We start from the raw sequence: 22468 nt of genomic DNA, 5'->3' as shown, positions 1-22468 counted from the left end.
TACTGATACTGCTTCACCAAACACAACTGAGCAGCACTTACTCAGCATTATAAGATGCACTTCTCAAGAAAGACACTTCATATATGCTTTAAATAGTTTTTAGGGCTCTCTTCACTACAGAAGAGCTACAACACTGCTTGCTAGGGAAGCCTTTAGAGTGATTGAAGCATGAAGAGTGGGCTCTTGCATCCAAATGAGTTGTTCTGTGCCAGCAATATCAGCTAAATATAAGTAATCTGTGAGCATGAGGACAAAGGGTGGGTAGGACAAGCTCTCCTTTTCTGCGTAGTGTTAAACCTGATTCATTCTAGGAAAAAAGCCAGTGTTTCCAATTGCACCTATCAGCAATAAGGACTGAAATTTGTGAGCTGCTGAGCAAGCACAACTGCCTCTGACTCACTGAGCACAAAGGGTGTTTAGCACCCTAGAAAATCAAGACCTAGCCTGATTTTACAAGTACAGAGTACCTGCAGATCCTATTAGTTTTACTGGGAGCACCTTTAAGAAGCCATAATATCATGGGTAAAAATAAAAAAAAAATGGGGAAGAACACATTCTGTTCCTCCTTAGAAACACCTAAATATGTGCTATGCACTAATATATCAGTAACAGCCTGGTTTTCAGAGATACTAAGAAAGACTTGTAATCCAGGTCTGGAATACCAAATTAAAATCTCCAGAGATCACAAATAGTTCATATTGAATTCCAATAACCGTGGCCACTTTTGAAAGTTTGAGTCTTAACCACCGTGGCTATAACAACATCCCATAAAGAACGTTTTGTTTCAACTTACTTTAAGCAATTGTCTCCAGAATCCTCCTCTGCTACATCACACTAAGAACAGTGACTGATTTCTAGAAACAGTTATAGGAAATAAGTGGTTAATGTCCTACTAAGGGAACATCCGATGCCAGTTTCTAAAGCCAGTCTCGTCTTCACAAGTGGATCTAAGCACTACTTCACGTGAATTAAAAAGAGTTGGAAATAAACATATTCATATCTGGAGATAAAAAGAGATGAAAGCTGATCACTGCTTGTCAGATTGAACAGAAAATGACTCAAGTTACTTATAAAATGGGTTGGTTCTGATTTTACCAATGCCTTGCAATTGGTAAAACCTCATACAGAGGAATTACATATTAGGATTGTTTATGACAAGTGCAAAACTTTATAAATCAAAACATTTAAAAGGAATATTTGGAGACCCTGCTGCAGTAGAACTGTCTGCCTTCTAGGGTGGAAAGCAGATAAAAAATGGTGAGACCTATTCATTCAGCTTTTACTCACATGAAAAGGGGAAAAAATATGGCAAAAAAGTTACTCCTCAGAAGCACCCAAAATTTCAGCGCTGAAAGTGTATGACAAACACCTTGAAAGGAAAATGGAATATAAGCTCCTTACTCCCCCACAGCAAAGGTAATTGAACATATCAAGTGAAAGCAGGCACTGCAATAGCCATTATTAACTCAGTATTTTAAAACCTGTGAAATAACACAACAACCGTATTCTATTTATGTCAAAGACAAATGTTTGAGCTAGTTCTTATTCTGTCTGACCCACTCGGACATGCATATATTGATACAGGGCACAGCAAAAGCAGCATTCAACATTTCTGTATTATAGTTCCCTTCTTGCAGCTTAGCACCCTCTTTGAAATGGCCAGCTTCCTCTTTATGAAAAGCATTACACAATTAGAACAGACCTGTCTTAGGCAGAATTCTGATCAGCCAAAGACAGCACTTTCTAATGGATTCCAAGGAGAACCATATTTTCTTTGCGAATCTGTAACTGAATAAATACAGAAAACACCAACGCTATTAAGTGAAACGTCCTTGAAGTACAATAGTGTTTTTATTTACAAATTGTATGCTTCAAATATGAGTTTTTATGAGAATTCAGGTTTGAAAAACCTCAGCTTGTAATTTAACTATACTGTGGACAATCCACTGAAGTGTCCCCATGGTGCTGGTGGTAGCTAGTACAAACCACGTGCGCTACATGACGCAGCACTGAAGTCTGATAGCTGGTTTGGTCCTCAGCAGTGCAAAGCTCATAGCACTGGCTCTACTCTGTGTGGATACACAGAGCTGCCAGAGCTGTCTCAGATTTGGCCCTCATTCTGGTTCCAATAGTACCTCTGTCTCAGCCCTCTGGATATTCATTTCTGTTTACGTCTAGTGTAAACAATCACCTAGGCAAAGTTCTTTAATACTTGGACCAGTGCGGTTCTGGGGATAATTGGAGCAAATCTGAAACAAATTTATTGTCTGAAGCTTTTGTTAAGTTAAGGTCTGTACACCAGCTTCTTTACAACCTGACATTACTGATGTCAGATGCTCTACAGTGCGTGTCCACATGATCAGTTACTGCAAATAATCCATCTGTGTTAATTCCCTAAATTACAATGTTTTAAGATAATACACTCATAAATGCATTCTATTCTCATCTTCTTGCAACCATTTTCTTCGTTTGTTTTGGCCTAATGGTATGTTTTTAACACCACGCATAACATTGGGGGCCTGTACATGTCTAGCTGATTGTGACCTATAGTGAAGCATACAGCTGAGCCATAGTAACTAATGCTGTGCATGCATTTTACAAATGTGAAATTAAATGTACTGTCTTCTGTTATTTTCCAGGTATTTTCTCAAAAAAAAAAATCACCTTAATGTAGACCAACATGTTTTACCTCACATTTGTTGGGAGGATGCACACAGTTCCTGCTGCTTAGATGAAACATAGCAATTTGAAAAGTTGGGATCATCCACACAATATACCTCTTTTCTGTAAATGCACTTGTTTGCTAAACATTTTCAGATCTCTACCTCAATAAATCTTACTCCATGATTTCATTTGAAATTGTCATTTTAATGTCATAATCTTCATTTGTCATAGCTTTAATTTTTCATAATTAAAGCAATTATGACAATTGTCATAATTAAATAATGAATTATTAGTTAAGTGAAAGTTTCATGGGTTGTTTTGCTTTCAAGAAATGTTCCCCTATCATATCCAAAAAGTCTGCAGTGGAGGACCAAATATTCACCTTATGAAGGCCTTCCTTTGAGAACAGAGCTGCAATAACAGTCATTTATATCCAGAGAAATACAAGTATTAGGATGCAGCTCTCTCCACAGACACATTCCTTGATACTGAGTTCTCAGGCTGGCCTTTAATGTCTGTATTTGTTAACTTCAGTACCTTGAGTACATCCTTTCCTAGAGTCTGACAGCTTGTAGACCCACAAGGCAAAAATTCCTTTTGTGAATGTGAGAATGTCAACAACTTTGGCCACACAAGCCTCATATCTACCACATACTGCTATAGACTGCTCCTGGCCTCCTCTTGCAGAATTGCTCTGCAGACAGACTCTACCAGCTAGCACAGTGACTCCTTCCCATTGCTTTGTTGCAGTCAACGTTGCTGTATAAACTATGTCAGCTACAGCTACATTGATCAGAGTGAGAAAAATATCCATCTGTTTACTCAAGATTGTAAGGCTTTAGAGCAATAAAAGCCATTTTTAATGACTAAAAAAATTGTTTTTCCTCCATACACTACTTATTTTTAACAATGCCCAATATCCAGCACTTTACACAAGATTTCAGGCTTAATAGCCTGACAAGAGGAAGGATGCAAGAAAGCTAACGTGAAAGGGCTGTATTCTTACTCTATGCAAGTGACTCTACTTAATGCAATGCATAGCATAGCATCAAGGCCAGAACCTGCCCAAATTTAAATGCTAAATAGTGCTACCACATCTGTGTGAATAAAATTATATCATAGAAGTTGCAATTCATTCAGTGTCTTTCTGAAGGCCAGATGAAGGGCTTTTGCATGGGCAGCCTTATAACATCTAACTCATCTGTATGCTTAATCAGGTCAGTTTTGAGTGCAATGCTGCTTAAATGCTATAGCAAATCATTCAGGATTTTTGCATAGGTTCAGCTTCACTCCATGAAGAGAGGAAAAAAAAAAAAAGAGAAAAGCAGCAGGAATAGTTTGTTTTGTTTTTGTTTTTCTCCCCTTTTGTGGCTGCTGCATCTCAACTATTTATGGAGAAATTTCAGAGCTGCAAAATCAGTATTTGATGATGTGTTCATATAAGATATTCCTTCTCCTGACCAATAAGCATTGTGCCACAGAATACAGGATTAAAATAAATAGGTAAAAATCAGACACAGCAGAATTCATTTGTTCATATGCTTAACTATATAAATGTTTTTCCTAACCACACCCCAAAAGGAAAGCAGCCCCTCACTCAAACAAACACACATTAAGTTACCATTTTCTAGCAAATAACACCCTTTCCTCCTGAAAAACACACTATGTACATTGCTTTTGACTTTTCAACTTCCTAGTCACTGGCCATCAAATTTTCTGAAACACTAACTTTACAAATGAAGGTTAATAAGTTTTTTGACTGCTTTTGAACCTGTGCTTTTAATTCTCCAAATCCATCGCCTTATTTACATTGGCTAATGGCCTTCTGCTTGTCTTTGTGATTTGCTTTCTCAGCCACAAGGGGCAGTTAACTCTACAAAAACATCAGATGCTGAGTTACCTGTATTTCTCAAAACATTCAGACAGAAAAAAAAGAAAAGTATTCCATACACCTTGTTGGCAGGAAACCAGTGGCAGAGGTTAAGGACAAGCTTTTCAAAGAGTGCTCCCTAGTTCTGGGATTTCAACAGGAGAGGGCAGGAAGTTAGGAGCATACGAATGAGTAGTGCCTGTAGCTGAAATTACAAGTGCGTGGACTGCTCGAGTTGGGCTCACAGAAACACAGAGCCGCAAGGTAAGAGGTTACTTTTGACCTGTTTCTCTCACACATAGGCCTAACAAGGTTGCTCAGATGCAAGTCAAGAACAAAACTCAAAACCTTGGATGTTCAATATCTGTGGTTTTAGACCAGACTATCAGCACAGCAAAAGAAGACAGCAACCACAGAAATGCCCACATCAGTTCCTCTACAACACTCCCATGTATATGCAAGGCAAGACACATGGTTACACGCCAGTTCCCCCTGTGCTGGCCATACCCCTGGCACACATCACAGCAACACCAAACCCCTAGTGTTGCTTTAACTCGTGGTAAGGTCCAGCAGACCCTTTTGCCAGACCTAAACTTCCAAAAGAAGGCAACAGCAGGTGCCTTCTGCCTCAATTCCTGAGAGGCATTTACCTTCACAGTGGCATATAACTCAAAGCTGTAATGCCCTGCCCATGCTTTTTTTTTTTTCATTTAAAGCAAAAAACACATTACAATAGCTCACAACTTCCTCTCCCATCCCTCCACATCTGCTCCACCTCAGGGGGTAATGGAACATAAAGGGCAAGTGACAGGGTTAAAAATGTTCTTCTTTGTTTTGAAAAGCTTAAGTCCTTCAGAAATTCCCTAATTTAATTTTTCTCCCCATTTTAGCCATACGCTGTTTACATGCCAGATGGGTTTTCCCCAAGCTCTCACACCACTAAGAAAACTGCAGCATTTTTTGTTAATTTATCACTGTATTAAAATATAAGAAGTGAACCATACATAGATAAAATGAATTATAGGTATACCTCCCATACATTCTGTACATCATGCTAGGCAAAAGCTGTGTTGTGTTAACTGTCAAGCTGAGAAATAGCTGACATTTGTTATTTTAATTAATAGTTTACTTTGCTGAAATAAGCTTCTATGAGAAGCTATGACTTTTATTAAATCTTCAGTACAGCATTATTTTCACAGATTGGGAGGAAAAGCTAATTTTCAAAGCCGCTTCACCCTACAAGGTCACCGCCAACAGCTTGAATGCACATGTCAAGGAGACATCTGCTTCAGAGATACCAATCTATGTTAAATGTGCATTATTTCAAAAAGTTAAGATACTTTTCATTGCAAGAAAAATGATTATTCAGTAATTATGTAGTTCTTTACTGGTGTTTACTAGTACAGATTTTTGTCCCCTGTGGATTTTTTAATATTTCATAACTGCCACCCTGAATTCTTAGACCTCAGCATTTGCTTTAGAAATCACAGTAAAGCACAGCTACTGATCAATTCAGACAGGAAGAGTTTCCATCACTGATGTAAAACATTATACAGTTCCACCAGAAGTTTATTCCTTTTCTTTGCCCAAATATTTTGAGGTCGTTGATGAGACCAGTAATTTCTCTCTTCTCTCCTCTATAAAAAGGACAACCACATTTCCAGCAAGGCAAATTTATCCCGTTTCTAGCCAATGCAAATATGCTTGGAAAAGAGAAAACTTGGTACACTGACCCAGAGATTCTCTGGATGCAGTTCTTAGTTTAGTAGTTTTACAGGCTTTACTGCTGCTGATTTCAAAAGAGCTTCATGTGTAAAGAAGGCACGATGCCAGACCCTTTCTTCTGATTCTTGATCCACTTGAAGACTTTATATGAGGATACTGTTAAAAACAGCAAACTTGTTTTTTGCTATCAGCAAATGAAGATCAATACATCTGCTGATTTCTATGAATTATATTTCACTTTTGTCGTTGTTGATGTCTAGCTTACAGTGAACAAAACTTGTGCTCTCAGGATTGATCTGCAGCATCATATTAATGGAAATATTCTCGTTGACTTCAGGCACTCAATGCCAGAAATAACAAGTCTGAATGTTTACGACTATGTAATGTAACCACAGGTAGGTAAGAGCTCATTTTGCCTCCACTCTAAAGTGATTAAACGTTCCATTATCACAGTTAAAATACCACTGAGCTCAAGCTAATATTTCAGATATTAGCTTGGACTCAGCACAGCATCAAACAGTCCAGTTAGAAGCCACCTCTACTAGCTGTCATCAGGTACCTTGCATGCACCACTGTGTTTCTCTGAAGGACAACAACTCTTACCATTGAGCTTGGTGAGTTTGCAGTGACTGTTTTAGTGCTTACTTTACTCATTTGCTTCCTTCCCCAGAGGGCGACTGCCAGGTGAACCACGGTTAGCTCTGCTGGGAGAGGCCAAGCCAGAGGAGAATCCCATTTGCTTTCATGAAGGGCCAGCAGCATGCACTGAGAGCCTGCTGTGGCTGAGGGGCTTGGTAAGGGTCGGTACCTATTTACACTCTTCCTGAGCCATTATCTTACAGGTAACTGCTTATTCCCTCATGTAATTTACATCACAGCTTCACCTGGACTTGAACTTTTATACAGATATTATTTTCTTGCTTCAATGCTGACAACTTGCCTTGTTTTTTTTTTTAAATTAAAAAACTGGGATTTTTTTCTACTTGCTGGAATTCACATCTTGTGTTTTCAATATTAGAAGATGGAAAGCTCTGCTTGTCTCATTAGCTCTTACATTTTTTGTTTGGCTGCTACTTTTTTTTTTTTTTTTTTTTTTTTGAAGAAAGCAGGGCTTTGTTTGTTTGTTTTTCTGCTTGAAAGAGTAATAGTAAAGCTATTACAGCCAACATTGGTCATCAGAATCCAAGACAGGCACAGGTTACAGAGAGAAAGAAAATAATTATTAGACAAATACTGGAAAAATGAACAAGGTCTTGGGCTAAAAACTTTTTATCAGAGGCATATGCATATGAGAAACAAATATACATTTGCTTGAATATAGAAACCCTTAAAGGCATATGCAAATAATTTTTTCTTTTATGCTTTACCCTGAAAAGTGACTAATTCTGCTTATCCTGTGTACTCTCGTCTACCACACTACTCAGTTTTTACTACAGATCCAATGGGAGGCATTCACCACTCAGCAGCAGCAGCAGGTACACAGAACTGGGACACCTGGTACATCTGTGTTTACACTTTCTTGGCTTATACCCATCTCCCTTTTCACATACAACTTTAAAAATCCTCCAAGTACTCCTCCAATGCATAATTTCCTAATGCACCTTTCAATAAATACTTTCCTTGAAGCAGCAGGCTTTACCTGATTCAGATTTCTGGGGGACTTCTTGGTTTTGGGAGTGAGCCAGATGTCACACACGGCATGGCTGACCTGTAACTGCGAGGCTCTGCAGAGCTTCTGTAGCATCCCAGTTGCACACATTCGTGGATGAGCTGCACTGGTGACAGGTCTGGCTTTGTTTCCACAGGAGTCAGCCATGCTGTCCCGCCTCAGGCCTCAACCTGCTGCAGCTGATTTGAGTGTTTGCTGTGCCCGAGGCCGTAACCTGCTGCTGCTGCCTTCATCTTTTATTTGCTAACTGCCTAATGCCACCTGTCTACCTCACATGATACAGCAATTGGGACCAGATCGTCTTCACCACACAGAAATTTGGAAATAAATTTCCCTCCCAGTGCGTTCATAACTGCACTGATACAATAGTAAGGTCCTTCCTCGCAGAGCTGAAGGAGCACTGTACCAAACCTGTCAGGGCTCGAATGGAACCGCTTTTAATTCAAGTATCTTCAGAAAGGTGGAAAGATCAGTTCTGCAGCATATTAGGAGAGAGACAAAGGCTAAATTACATGCACCCCACTGACAATTGAGCGATGGGACTTCCTTCCTGACAACACTGTGTGGCAATTTTATAATTTCTCATTATAACCCCGATAATCAAAGGCCGTATTTATTGCTTGGCAACAATGCACAAAGGGATCTTCAGAAGAAAGTATGATCAAGACTTAAGACTTACTGAACTACCCCAGCAAAACCATCTGTACTGACCCCATCTCCATAAAACTGTGAGGTACCAAAGGAAGCTTAGAAACGTGTCAAACTGACCAAATCAAAGAGTTTCAAGGAACAGGAGTGTAATTCATTTTTCTAATTAGTTATTATATTACACACACTACTATTTTCCACAACTGTCACTGAGTAAAATCTAAATTATAGCAAAACCATGTTGTGGGTTTTTTTTTGATTGTATCGTTGTTGTCTGTTTAACAAGAATAAGACGGGATTATTTTATAGAAACAAAGTCAAATGTTTTTGCACTTAAACTTCCATGTTATATCAAAATATTATCATTACCTATATACAAACACTACATTGCTGTCTATATTCATATATAAAATTTTACAGTAAAAATAGAAATAATAATAGAAATTAAAAAGAAAATATTTCAGTCAGTTGTATTGACTGTAGATATAAATATGGAATTTGTGAGGTTTTTTGTTTTGTTTTGTTTTTATATTAAGTAAGAGGAATTGAAAAATTTCATAATGATGGGAAACAGTTACTTGTCTTTTATCTTTGTTTGGACAGTGAACAACAATATATATATTTATGGCCTGTTAACATCTGCCAACAAGAAAATAATATGATTTAAGTATTTTTATAAGCTATATAAAGATATTTATTGGAGTCATTGCATCATTTTGTATCTTTTGGAATTTCATTTTCAGTTTCTGGTGGTTTATGAAGAATCAAATTTAGCTTAGTGATAATACTGAATGTTGGGAAACAAATATTACAAACCATCACTAAAGGAAAATATAAGTCTAAAAAGTAAATGTCAGAACTGTTTATTATAGGTTTTTTTGTTGTTGTTTTGTTTTTTCTGTAATTACTATGTACTTTCCAATGGGAAAAAAGTGGTGTTGAACATATTCCCTTTTGAATACAGAACGGCAATCATAAGCTTTCCTGAGAGATAACAGGGCAGTAACTAGCACATATCTAGATACGATGTAGATGCTTACAAGACAACATTGAAATTTAAAGCAGGAAAACAATCAGCAGTTGAATAGTTAATCTCATGTATTTTTAAAGAAAAACTATTTACTGGTTTCATTTTTTTCAAGTTCTATCATCAATAATGCAATTCTGCTTTGTTTACGTATACCTTACAAGTCACGTGGGCTTTATTCTTCTTTCCTTCTCTCCATCCTACATTTCTAAACCTCATTTGTTTGGGGGGGAAAAAACAAAAAATAACAAAAACTGGGAAAAAAAAAAAAACACAACACAATACTAGAATCTCTTATGGCTGAGAACTATTAGGATGAACCCTAGCAGGATTAAACATAGGGAAGTTGTTAAAAATGTGCTAACACAAGTGAAATCCAAAAAAACTAAGGAGTGTGAGAAGCATATAAAATTTCTTTACACATGTCCTTCAAAAAAGTTTAATACGTAGTCAGGTCACATTATTGCACATCAAATTCTCTAGGTCTCTAGCTGCCAGTAGCAATTATCTGTAAGAGAACATATTTTCCCTCGTGACTAGCTATCGGGAATTTTTGAGTATACCTAAGCATAGCCTTGAGCAAAACTCCTACGGGGCATATTTGGAATAGAGTATTTCATTTGGATGAAATATTAAGGTTTCCGTGCAATATGTCTATCTATATATTTATACATCTGTTTCAACATATTGATCTGTTTATCTGTTTACTTTAATTACACGAAATAGTTGTATTAAAATGTAAACAGTTCTAAATCTATGTGTTTCTGTGAAGGGTTTTTAAGAGGCACAGCTTCCTGGATGCTGAGACTGCCGGCAGCAATAATGCATCCTGCGCCTATGGCTTCCACCAGCCGCCTGACCCGGCAGGACCACACGGCCTGGCTCCACGAGCACATCACTGCACACCCTGCCCCTGCGCACACCGCACACGGCACCAACACACGGCAGTGGGATATGCTAGAGTCTATTATGGCGTGACCAGTGATCATATGTGCCACCAGTAAGAAACAAGGGTGGGGACTTTAAGGAAAAGGAGAAATTCTATCACTCCAGAGAGGAACGTAAAGTCCTATAACTGATCAGTTTTAAAAATGTATGAGGCAATCCCACTTGCTTGAGGACTTTGAACAGCGCCTGCTGTGGTGGTTTACACAGCTCTGCGTGCCACATGGTCAAGTTTGCTGCCATGAGTTCTCAAGCAAGTTTCTATTTTCACAGTGCTCTAGCTGGAAGAATATTTTTGTGAAGATTTCTAGAAACAGAATACCTGTAAAAAGGGCAGGAAAAGAAAACTGCCTAGCTAATGGAAAGGGTCCCACAGCATACAAGAACCACTGGACTCTGGTAATAAGAAATACAATGAAAATGTGTAGTAAGCCTCTTAATGAATGAGATTAATTTAATTTCCATCTTGTGAACACAGGTGCAAACAACTGCTTTCAAATGAGATTATGTTGGTTTCATTTTGATATGGTCTGGGTCTCAACTGTACGTTAGCTGTAAGAAGAGTTATTTGGGCTCATAACACACCCTTGGAAGCCTACAACAACCTTTCAGTTGATTTTAGTAGCAATCAGATCAAATCCTCTACATTTATGCATTATGCACATATATATATTGTACAAGCACATTAAATGTATGACAACATAAATAAAAATTAAGAGATTATTATTCAAGCACAGGGAGAATAAACTTTATCAGGAGGCTAGTGATTTTTTTAAATATATTTTTTAACAGCAATAAATAATCACTAATTTTCATTAATAGTTTAAATGCCAGAGCAAGCATAGTAAAGACTTTGATAGCTTTTATACTCATTTTTGTTACTGCAAATGAAAACAGCATTAAAAATTTGACAACTGAAATATTCTAATATTCTTTGGGGCCTTTATAGCAATAGGAGAACAAGAGTTGATACTTCGCAGCTTTCAAATGATCATGAAATATATGAAAAAGAAAAAAAAAAATCTCATGTCTCCTCTTAGTAATCCATTCACAGTCTTAAATGGTGTTCCTCCTTCATGGATTTTTCTGAATCTATCGTATTTATCAGTTTGGGTTTCTGTCCCATCTTTCCACATATTACAGCTAATTAGTACCCCCTGATGAGAAACAGTCCACCAATGAAAAAAGCATTTGGATAAAATCTACATTAACAAATGTAGTTCATTTAATATCATTTGTACTGCTGCATTATTAATAATATATAATTACCCTGCGCAGGCTGCAAGAGGGAAGAATAAAATCATTCATTAATTTCTTGGCCTTTACAAAAGGAGGAGTATATTTGCCAGGAAAAAAAAAAAAAAAAGTACTGGTTTTACAGACTGCCATTTGTCTGTGCTGTATGTCATGCTAAAATATTAACTTTTCAGTCTGGAAAGCACTGCTATATTTAAAAGAGATCCTTACAGTAGCCCAAGACGCAGTGTGCAATACCACTGTTCAAACCATAAGTCATCATTCCAAGAGAACCGAACAAAGCAGCATAGCAGGTGGCTATCTGAAAGTTGAGATTTCAAGAAAAATATTGGGAGGTGTTTTCAATGCATAAAAATTCCAGTTTTTAAAAAAAAAGATAGGAAATGTTTACACCTGTCGTTTCCGTTCCCTTTTTGTTCTACTTAGGTGGTTTCATTACTTTTCTGCCACATTTCATACACGTTTCAAGACTAACTCCACCACAATAAATACTAGAGAAAAGCCTATCTAGCATTATTCAAATTCACTCAGTTAGACAACGGGCATGCACCTCGACCTCTGAGCTCAGTTCTACAAGGCTGCTGTTCTAAAATTTAGAGAGAGACATGTCTTCCTGTGGTTCCATAAAACAGGTGATTAATGGCTGCACTGATCATTCACAATACTACTACCCCAGTGAAATTTTGCTCACCTCAGGAACATAAATAAAAACATACAAAATCACTGACAGATCAAAACACAGTGCTATATCAAACTGGAACAAAGCAAATAAAGAGCAGAAAATATTGCAAGGAAAAAATTAATTAACATTCTCTTATATAAAGGTAACAGGTTAAGGGACCTTGAAATGAAGATGGAGGCATAAAAATGTGAGAAGAGAAAAACATTTTAAAAAAATCAATCAAAAGTTGTGTATGTGAAGGGCAAGAACATTATCTATAAAAGAAAGCCACATAAAAAAAAAAAAAGAATCAGGAAAGAATAAAATAAATGCATGAGACAGAAAGCAGGGTATGGCAGGAATCACTAAAATCAGAGATTTGCCAGGTTGCAAGACAGGCTGAATAATAGGTTGAGTTCAGAAGGCAGAGCTGAGCTCATCTGGAGGATCAGGGAAAAAAGCTCATTCCATATGTACTGAATTAATGTACCTGCATGACAGAGTATGCGGGAGAAGGAACCAGCTCAATTAAAGGAGATCAGCACAGAAAAAAACAGAGCACGGTGAATAGCTGCTTGTCCCACTCACTTAACCACAGAAACAAGGACAGAAATCATTGGGTCTGCACCACTGTAACTGAGTGGATAATTTAGATATAAGTTTTTAAGTGTTACATGTGATTTAGCAGACTGCTTAGAAACACATTGCTGAGAAAAACGTTACAGCAAACACACACACAAAAAAAAAGCTGCTTTTTAAAGGGATGACCTCATAGTGGACACAAGGTCACCTGGAACTGTTTCTATCATTTGGTAAAAGCCTGAGGGGAAAAAACAAAGAGGAAGTGGGGGCTCATACTTTACACTGACAAGTCAGGACATCAGGACAGAGCTTTCCTCATGTCCCCAGTTTGAAACATGACATGCAAAAGAGAAGAACAGTTACAGTTAGAAGAACAGAAAGGAGTCAGATACATCTAGACCCAGGAGAAATCATTTAGCCAAAATTTTGAAGGCTAGAGACAAATTTAAAGCCAACGGCCTGATGGCAGACAGCACTGAGGAGGGAATTAAGCCACCCTGTAGAGGTACTGCAGGCCCCTGAGCAACTTGCTTCTTCTCAAGTCTCCTACCTCACTCCTCTGGAAAAAAAACAAAACCAAAAAGCCCCAGAAACCCCTCACTTATCTAACGGAAAGATCTATAACCAAACTGCAAGAAACTAGAAAAATAATTTTAAAGGACGTAAAGATATCTTTCCAAATGATGAAATGCAGCGAAGCAGAGTAGCAGAGACTAACTCAAAGTTTGGAGTAAAAAAGTCATTCCAGAAATGTGGGAAATATCTGAAGTGTTCGAAATCAATTCCTATTGTTGTTCTTGACTCCTCAAGCTGCTTATTTTAATTCTACAAAGTGTGAACCATCCTATAGGTTTCAAGTGACTATTAGGTTTTTACAGAGAAAAGAGTCTTAACTATTATAAGACAGGACTTGCAGGGTTTTTCAAATTACTGTGGTTTGCATGACCATTTTTTTTTCTAATAATTAAAATAATATAACTTGTTTCTTTGGTTTTTCACATAAAGCTACACAGTGATGTGTGTGCCTATAGCTCTGCTTTTAAAGTAATGAAGCTATATAGTCTTAAATCTCCAAATTAAAAATATTTTATATGCAAGGCCTATGAATACTGAATTATCTGAATACCACTGCCTGACTGATATAACAAATGAAAATGGTATGTTTTATTAAATAATATAGGAAACAGTGGTGCATATTTCATCCATAATTATTGAGAACTCACAAAATGTCATTTTTCCCAAGTATTTTCCCAAAATGTATTACATTGAATATACTCCATATGTGCCATATAAATAATGCATATATTTATGCATATATATTTATATAGAAATATATTGTTTTTATATATTTATAATGTAATTCTAAGGGACCCGAAGAGACTTCTAATCCATTTGAAGTCATTCAATACAATTGAATTCAAGGTTAATAACTACTTTACCCTAAGTAGTGTTCTCTGCCAACAATCCCAGTTTCACTGTATTTACTACAGGATGCCACAGTGAAGATAAAGCACAATATAAAATGAACGTTAGCAAGTAGAAAAAGCTAGAAAAGAATGATGACTACCACAGAATGAAGGAAAAGCAACACAGCCATAGGGGTTAACTTGACAATCAGTTCAAATCCCCGCAATATAAATGTCCCAGAACAAATCCAGCAGGATTCACTGATTTAAGTAAGCACTATAAGGAGAGGTGAGACAGTACTGTCACCAACGCAAGCTGCTCACTCACAACAAGCAGAGCTTCCTGGCAGAGGAGGCTACCTTAACTCATTAGGAGATAAAAGTTACCTAACATAGCTGGGTATTCCTCCCTGCTTTGTTACAGGGGTTGGAGACCTTCACTCTGCTCAACCCAGTTACTGTAAATGATGATCGAGAATTCTTGGAGAGAGGAAACTTGCAGGATAAATTTAGAGAAGCTGAACTTAACTTATTTTTATCTAGTTGATTAAGTATTCCAGAATATTCAAGGGATAAAGCTTTAAAATTATTATCTACTCCCTAATGATCAGAGCTACTTTGGAAGTAATTCAGAGAAAAAGAAAAAAAAAAAAAAAAGAGGTTACCACAATCCAGGAGTTTTCTCCACCTCTCTCAACCAAGAAGGGCTGGAAAGAGAAAGCCAGACATTATTTTGTGTTTGGTCATTTTCTCACTCTTCACCTGACAGCAGTCTCTGTAGAACACCTTAATTTATTTTTTTTCCCCCACAATGTTTAGGTTTGTATAGGATGTGTGAAAATGAGGAACAGAGATAACATAGCAGCTTATGATTCAGAAGCTCTTGAGCTTAAAACTGGGTACATCCATTTTTGCAAACAATATACTAGCGTCTAGAGCTAGTATATGACACAGGTAGTTTTAATAAAGGAATGTGAAGCTTAAACTCCATTACACGAGTTATGTCTTTTCCACACCTCTCCCTCTGGTAACACTACATGTTGTACTGCATTCTACCTCACTGCTCAGCCTTTGCTTTGTCAAAAGATACAGAGACACCCCAGTAATTGATAACACATCTATATTGATCTGATTTTTGGCAATCTATGCTAATCTCTCAGTAGTGACTATTCTACAGTCCTGTGTGCCTAGGAACTACTCTTTCCACTAAGAAGAACAATTTGTTTCATTCATTACAACTGTGTTAGCAATACACACGAACAGTAATACACTGGAGAAGACCCTTCAGGGAGTAATGGAGCAAAATGTCCTACATGGACGTGTATTGCATGGATCTGCTGATGCAACAGAGCTGTTTCCTGAGCTACCATCTATAAGTCTCTGTAACAAGTTACTTTGTTCTTCCTTCACTGAGCTTGTAATTGTTGTATTTCTTGACTGAAAATACTTTACACCTGAGTTTTTGTTTTCTAAAATCAGAAGGAAGAAATGGAGCATGAGAGCTAAAGGTAAATTAATAAAATTAAATCCCTTAGCACAGCCCAATGCATTCCCACTGTGAAGTTTAAGCTTTTGTACATTTGGTCATGTTTTTTAATTCCTGCATTAGCCAACTGGGATAACAATATTTTAATGCCCTTGAAGTAAAAATGTATTTTTACTCAAGATTTCTAATGCTGTCATGTACCTCAAACATAAAGATACTTGGCTGATCCATTTTCCCTTCCTCCCCACCAAAGGCAGTTGCAGGGCTTTGTGCTCCATCTACTTCCAGCAGCTCTGTGTTACTCCTTTCCTGGCTCATCAACACCTGTGAACAGTGAGCTTCCTATTATCTGCAGCTTCAGACCAAGCTGTAATTCTACACTATTAAAGTACAGTATTGTTTCAACAGGCAAACTACTAAATGGAAATATTCAATATTCAAAAAAAGAAAAAAAAATTAGAAAAGTAGGCTAAAAATTCAGTGAAGTTTGCATATAATGAAAATATTTCAACAAGTGAAACATAACAATGCAAGATTGTCTAATATTGGTGACATTTCACAGATCTTGTTAGAAACTAGGGAGCAGGCTTTATTTGAACTTTGTTGCCCTTATATTAGATTTCTTTTTTAGAATTAATTTATTTCCTTGTAGTTCTCATTATGTTTTTATTGCATTCATGGAATAGCGGAGCATTTCTCTAACTAATTTAACACCTGTAAATTCCCATGATTGCTAATGAAAGACTGTGTAGACTACCAGATAAATTTCTAATTCATATTTCAAAGGTTGCGAGTTCAAATCCTATTAAGGTTGTACTTATTAATGTTTCTATTAACTCTTTTCCATCTCTGAAGCTATAGATTGAATTAATACTTCCAGTTTCTCTAAAGGAAGAGAACACATCTGCTCTAAAATGTCACACAAACTGGGGAAAAGGAAGGAGAAGGAAACAAACTTAGTAAAAGGACAGTTCAGATGTAATGTTGGCACTTTTCAATAGGATAATGCCATTCTTGCAATTATAGGCAAAACCAATTAACTACAGGTCATGAATCCCTCAAGTAGAAATAAATTCTGGTGTATATGAAACAGTGAAAATCCATAGTATTTCCATCTAGTGCAGCTGCATGATTGAAGTTCATGCTTCTATTTTTATCTACCTAACGCACTTTCCTTTACAACACTAATCATTTAACCTCCCACTGCCTCAGTTTACTCATCTGTAAAATGGATGCGATATTTATTGACCTCCTAGTTTAATAATCCTGAATCCTTTGCACCATCTATAGCTATTTCCATTAGAATTTTAAAGCTAATAAAGTAAATGCAACTCCACTGGGATTTTGTCAGATTTAATTCATTAGTTATAAGATTCTTAATGGAACAGCTATAGAAGTGCAAAGGATTAATTATAGCTAAAAAACAAGCACTTAGAAAATAATTTAGCTATATCAAAAAGGATGTATCTCTAGAAATAACCCTGCCCAATGAGACTGGGAGCCAAGCAACCTTTAATATTGCCCTTGACTGACATAATTTAAATGCAGAAACACTCTGGAACAATGCTGTAATTTATGCAGATACAGTATCTACATCTGCTATCAGAAATAATTATGCAAAAGGTTTGAAGATTTTTTTAATATATTGTTTTGCATATTTGATAACATCTGAGAAGATATATTTTGCACAGGCGTTAAAGAAAATAATTTGAGTGGTGTACAAATACGCCATACTTGATTAGTAAGCAGCATACTATATTCCCTTTTCAATTCTTGAATAGTAATTACTTTTTTCAAAAACACTTATCAGAGTAACATTGTTTTTTCTACCTGTATTTGTAAATTACAGGTATTCACCCTATTTTTACACTGACATCCAAGTGATAAGCCTAAAAAAGCAGGTTGTTTTTTCATTCATTTCTTTATTTGACTTTGCTTCTCAATCATTTCTTAATAAACATATAGTATATATTTCCAGTTAAGGTATATTAAAATTCTATTGGAAATTAAAAGAATCCATTTGGACAAACATATCTATATCTATAATTTATGTGGTTTCAAAAATGCCACAAAAAATCACAGCATTTTTGGAAAAAAAAATCTGAATCGTCACTTTAATCTATTTGAGAAAAAGTAAACCTGTAAGTGTCAAAAACACCTTCATGTATCTGGTAATTTAAAATGCAGCTTGTTATCTCATTTGTTTTTTCCCTGAAATCACTGTAAAACTGCTCAAACACATTAGGCTCTGGTTGAGAGACAAAAATACCTATTTTCCCACATACAACACTAGAGCACGTAGTCACCAAAATCCCAAGGCGTACAGTCTCTGTTGGAAAGGTTTGTGAGCAGTACAGTGTAACTGGCAGTACGCATACGTCCTGATTCACAGAAGCCACTGTTCAAGGTCAGAAACTTTCTGACCAACTTCTTGCATTAATTTGAGCCCTGCTTTACACTGTGCCTCACGTTTGGGCCATATTTATACCTTTAGCCCAATGGCAAAACTGCAGACTGTAGCATCTCTGCCAGAATTTGCTTTCAAAAAGACTGACTGACAAGTTCCTCTTTGTTCGTTTCCTGAAAAAAAATTTAAAAAAATTAAAAAAAATCCCAGGGTCATGCTCTTTGTATTTTCAGAGCTCTAAAAGCTCTAGAGACGTAAGGGAGACAGAACTGACTTCTTGCTGTTGATCACGAGCTCCATGGCAAGAGAAAGAAGATTGAGGCCTTGATGCAGACTGTCAGAATTTATACCGAGGGGGGCTGTCTTCAAAAGAAGGCTGTGGATAAATGAAAAGCTGGATACCAGGCTCTTCAGATGGAGCATGAGAATCAAGGTGCATGGGCTGAAGAGTCCCATCAATAGTAGTTCTGCAACAACAACCTGCCAAGAAAACTAGGGAGGCTCTGAAAAATGACTCAACAGGGAATGGGAGAAAGAGGATGTTTATCCATATGGTAACAACATTCACATGGCTCCTAGTAACACACAGTATGTAGCAATGCACTTGAGAGGAAATCATTTTAAAATATATTGTCTCCAAATTCTTGTGATTCATACTAGCTTATAAAGTCCTCAGGGCCAAATCGCAGTCCCTCCTCAGTCCTTATTCAAGTAAAATCTGCTTGAAATCAATAGGAGTTTGCTTATATAAGAAAAAAGTGAACTGAAGATAAAATAGAGATATGATTCACAGTATGCATGGAAATTATTTGGTTGTTCATACATTCAGACTATCTATCATAATAAAAAGATGCTGTCCCACTGATGACCTAGTTTTCAAAGTCTGTACACGTGTATTAATATAGTTGAACACAAAATTCAGCATGCATGCAAAACCAAACCATATCATCTAGCTCACAGTTTATACAGCAACATACCTGACTTTCCTGGCCAGTTCTGGTAAGCATTCAAAATGTAAGCCCCCTACAATGCATAAGCTTTCTTGTTCACACAATTATGTGCAAGCATTTTGAAAAGAAACTGTGTGATTAGGATGGGGGAATGTTCTACTCTTCTTATGGTGCCTCTGCGTAAAAGTAACAGCCCTATCCATTTTTTTATTTTACCTCCTAATAACATATTCTGGGATTTATTTTGGAAGATTTGAGTGCTTCAGAATAATTCATCTCTCACAAAAAGACATTACCATGACAAATATTTAGCTATTATGCAGGTCATGTTTAATTCATTTTACTAAGTAAGAATGTTATTAGTACAGACGCTTATGAAAATAAGTAGGATTGTTTTATTATTTGTAAATAATTTGTACTGAATTTTCAAACAAACATGAAAAGGACAAAGACATTTCACAAAATAAATCCAACAAGTTATTATTCATACCCTTTTCTTACTTCTTTAAAAAAAAAAAAAAAAGACAATGCAGCTTTTAGTTTTCTGCATTTAATCATCTTTTCGGAGAAGAATGAGACTATGGTCCCCTGGATTTCAGCCTGTTCTACAACCCTTCTGCCATTAAATGTTCCACTTCCTTAATTCACCTTAACTTACTTTTTTCACTTTTACCAGGTTCTTGCTTTAGAGTATGAAATACAAGTAATAGAATAAAGCCAAAAGTGCCTAAATTTTAGTAGTCTGTGTACTACTGCTTTTCCCTTTGCAGTCATTGCCTTTTATTTTGTATTCATTTTTTACTCCATCCCTACATCATCATTTTCTGCACAGATACCACTGCAACCCCTCCCCACCCAACTATTTTCATGCTTTTAAGTCCCTTGTGTTCTGTTTCTCCTCCCTGCAGGTCATTTTTCCAAACTATCTCATGACAATTCAGGCTCTCCTCCCCTCTTTCTTCTACCATCTTGACTCTTTTCCTGTTTTTGTCTGTGATAGTCTTTACATCTCCAATACTCACGCATATTCAACACAGCACATTTAGGAGGTTCCCTTATTTTCCCCCTCCTTATCTCTCTTTCACAATATGTTTTTTCTCTCCTGCACCTTCATCCCCCCCCTGCAGCAGAATTTCTCTATGAAGTAATTTTTTCTCACCCTCTCTCTGCAAGATGTTTTCTGAAGACAAAGCAAGACTTCTTTTCAGCTTCTTTACTGACACATTAGTGTCTCTGTCTCACTGTGCAACAGAACAGCCTGTGTGTGCATAATGGGGTGTGTATTCTAGCAGATTGCAGGGATGGCGGGTGTTAAAATGCATGTATGTGTGTATGTGCATGCTTGTATGTGCGCATATAGATGCCAATTGCCAGCTACACTCCTAAGCTCTATGAATGATTGCGACATGCACCAGAACTGTCTAATTATTAAATTCTATTTCCAAATCATACTGTAAAAATATTTTGCCTTAAGCAAATTAAAACAGATACAGAATCTCAGAATAAAATAGGAAATGTCTCCACCTGATATCTTTGAATCTGTTAGAGTGTCTAAAACCGAACTAGAACACGAGGACAGTACAAGTGACAGGATGATTACATTTTTAAATAGAATAAAAAAAATGAAAACTGCTGAGTTTCAGAATCTGCTGGACTGCAGAAGTTAAAGAAGTAGCTGTCTATCAACATGTGGCAGCTATGAACAGAAGGGACAGGAATCCATGGGGAATGATGCAGACTAGGTAAGGACGGAGGAGAAGTGAACAAGAAAATTCAGCTGAGGCAAGGACAAGCACACAAATGTTGAATTCTTCTCCTGAACCTAAGTTCAGGAACCTGTAACCTGTGGAACCCCCATGGGTCTGATAATGGTATGTGTTCTCTTCAGATGAATGAAATATATTTTAAATATTTAACTCTTTCCTAGTATGAGAAACTGAGAAATAATCATGCACATACAACTTAATTTGACAGTTTCTAGTGCACACCCACGAAAAAAATTGTTCCATTAAGTAAACTGTAATGAGACAGTAATCTGTCATGTCATTTTCTAGATTCCTGAAGTTCATACATAAATTTCAAACAACATTCATACCATCTCATTTTTACAAATGGAATATAAACTCTGATACATGTGATATTTCTGATATATCTGTTTTTCAGAAGGCTACATTTTCATGTAATTTCTTTGCAATGAAGCATCATGACTAAGGAGACTATACCTGCTGCTAACCTCTCACCTCCATATATTGCTGTTGCCTCTTTGTTCTTCATTTACACTTGCTATTTTTCAGTACAGATTGATAACTCAGAAGTGATGCTAATCTTCACATATCAAGTCAACTGTTTTTTATCTGAGTTACTAATAAGCAGTTACTTGAAGCAGAACCTGGATAGTTCTCTGCAAGAGGCTGCATTTCCTGCCTCTGCGTAACCTATTCATTAAGAAGTATGAGCATACAGAAAACTTTTTTTTTTTTTCAAATGTAATACGAATTACATTGGGCTAGTACATCAAATATTAGGCCAATAATAGCTGACTTTAATATGTTGACCACCAGCCAAAACCAGTGCTGAATTCTCATCTCTTTGTTCCCCAAGAGCTTGGTAAAGTGAGTTCACTTCTCTGTGTACTTTGATTTGAAAAGCAGTAAAATATGCACTTTTTGAGCACTCTGAGATTTAGAGGTCAAAGATCTGTATTAGGCAGATGGATTAAGAAAGTAATTTTTTGAAAGCTTTATGGTTAAGATACTCTCTAGCAAACTGATTATAATCTGTATCTATAATGCACCCAAATTTCAGGAAAATTCATTTAATTTCTCATGCGCCTCATTTAGAATCACAGGGCCCTTTTCCTTGTTTTCTGTTTCCATCTCTCCTCTCTTTCATAGAACAAAAAGGAGCAGTGACACTCACTGCAGACACTCTTCAAGAAGGGGTAGCATAATAACCAGAATTAAATATACACACAGAAAATTGGCAAGAATAATGCCAGAGACAGGAATAATTTCACAAATCATCTCACATTCGCCAACTTATCAGTTCTACACACTGGAAGTTCAAGCTAAGCTTTCTATATTGAAATAACAGGTCTTTTTTTCAAAAAGAAAAAAACATACACATAAAGGTAAATGCAAACCTCTCTTTCACAAGATCTACACTTCTATA

The 22468-nt window shown here is 36.7% G+C and overlaps 1 long non-coding RNA gene across 2 annotated transcripts in view; it reads left to right on the top strand.

The window, feature by feature from the left end:
• LOC118243635 (uncharacterized) overlaps positions 1 to 8496 on the top strand; it is a 57170-nt gene extending 48674 nt beyond the window's left edge. For both annotated transcript variants that reach the window (XR_004777297.2, XR_007708609.1), the window contains 2 exons: positions 6930 to 7053; positions 8065 to 8496. This is a non-coding gene — a long non-coding RNA (uncharacterized LOC118243635). The remainder of the gene's footprint in view (positions 1 to 6929; positions 7054 to 8064) is intronic.
• Positions 8497 to 22468: the final 13972 nt, after the last annotated feature.

The sequence above is a fragment of the Cygnus atratus genome, chromosome 8, assembly GCF_013377495.2.
Source record: "Cygnus atratus isolate AKBS03 ecotype Queensland, Australia chromosome 8, CAtr_DNAZoo_HiC_assembly, whole genome shotgun sequence".
NCBI classification, from domain to species: Eukaryota; Metazoa; Chordata; class Aves; order Anseriformes; family Anatidae; genus Cygnus; species Cygnus atratus.
This window is presented reverse-complemented; position numbering and strand designations above follow the sequence as displayed.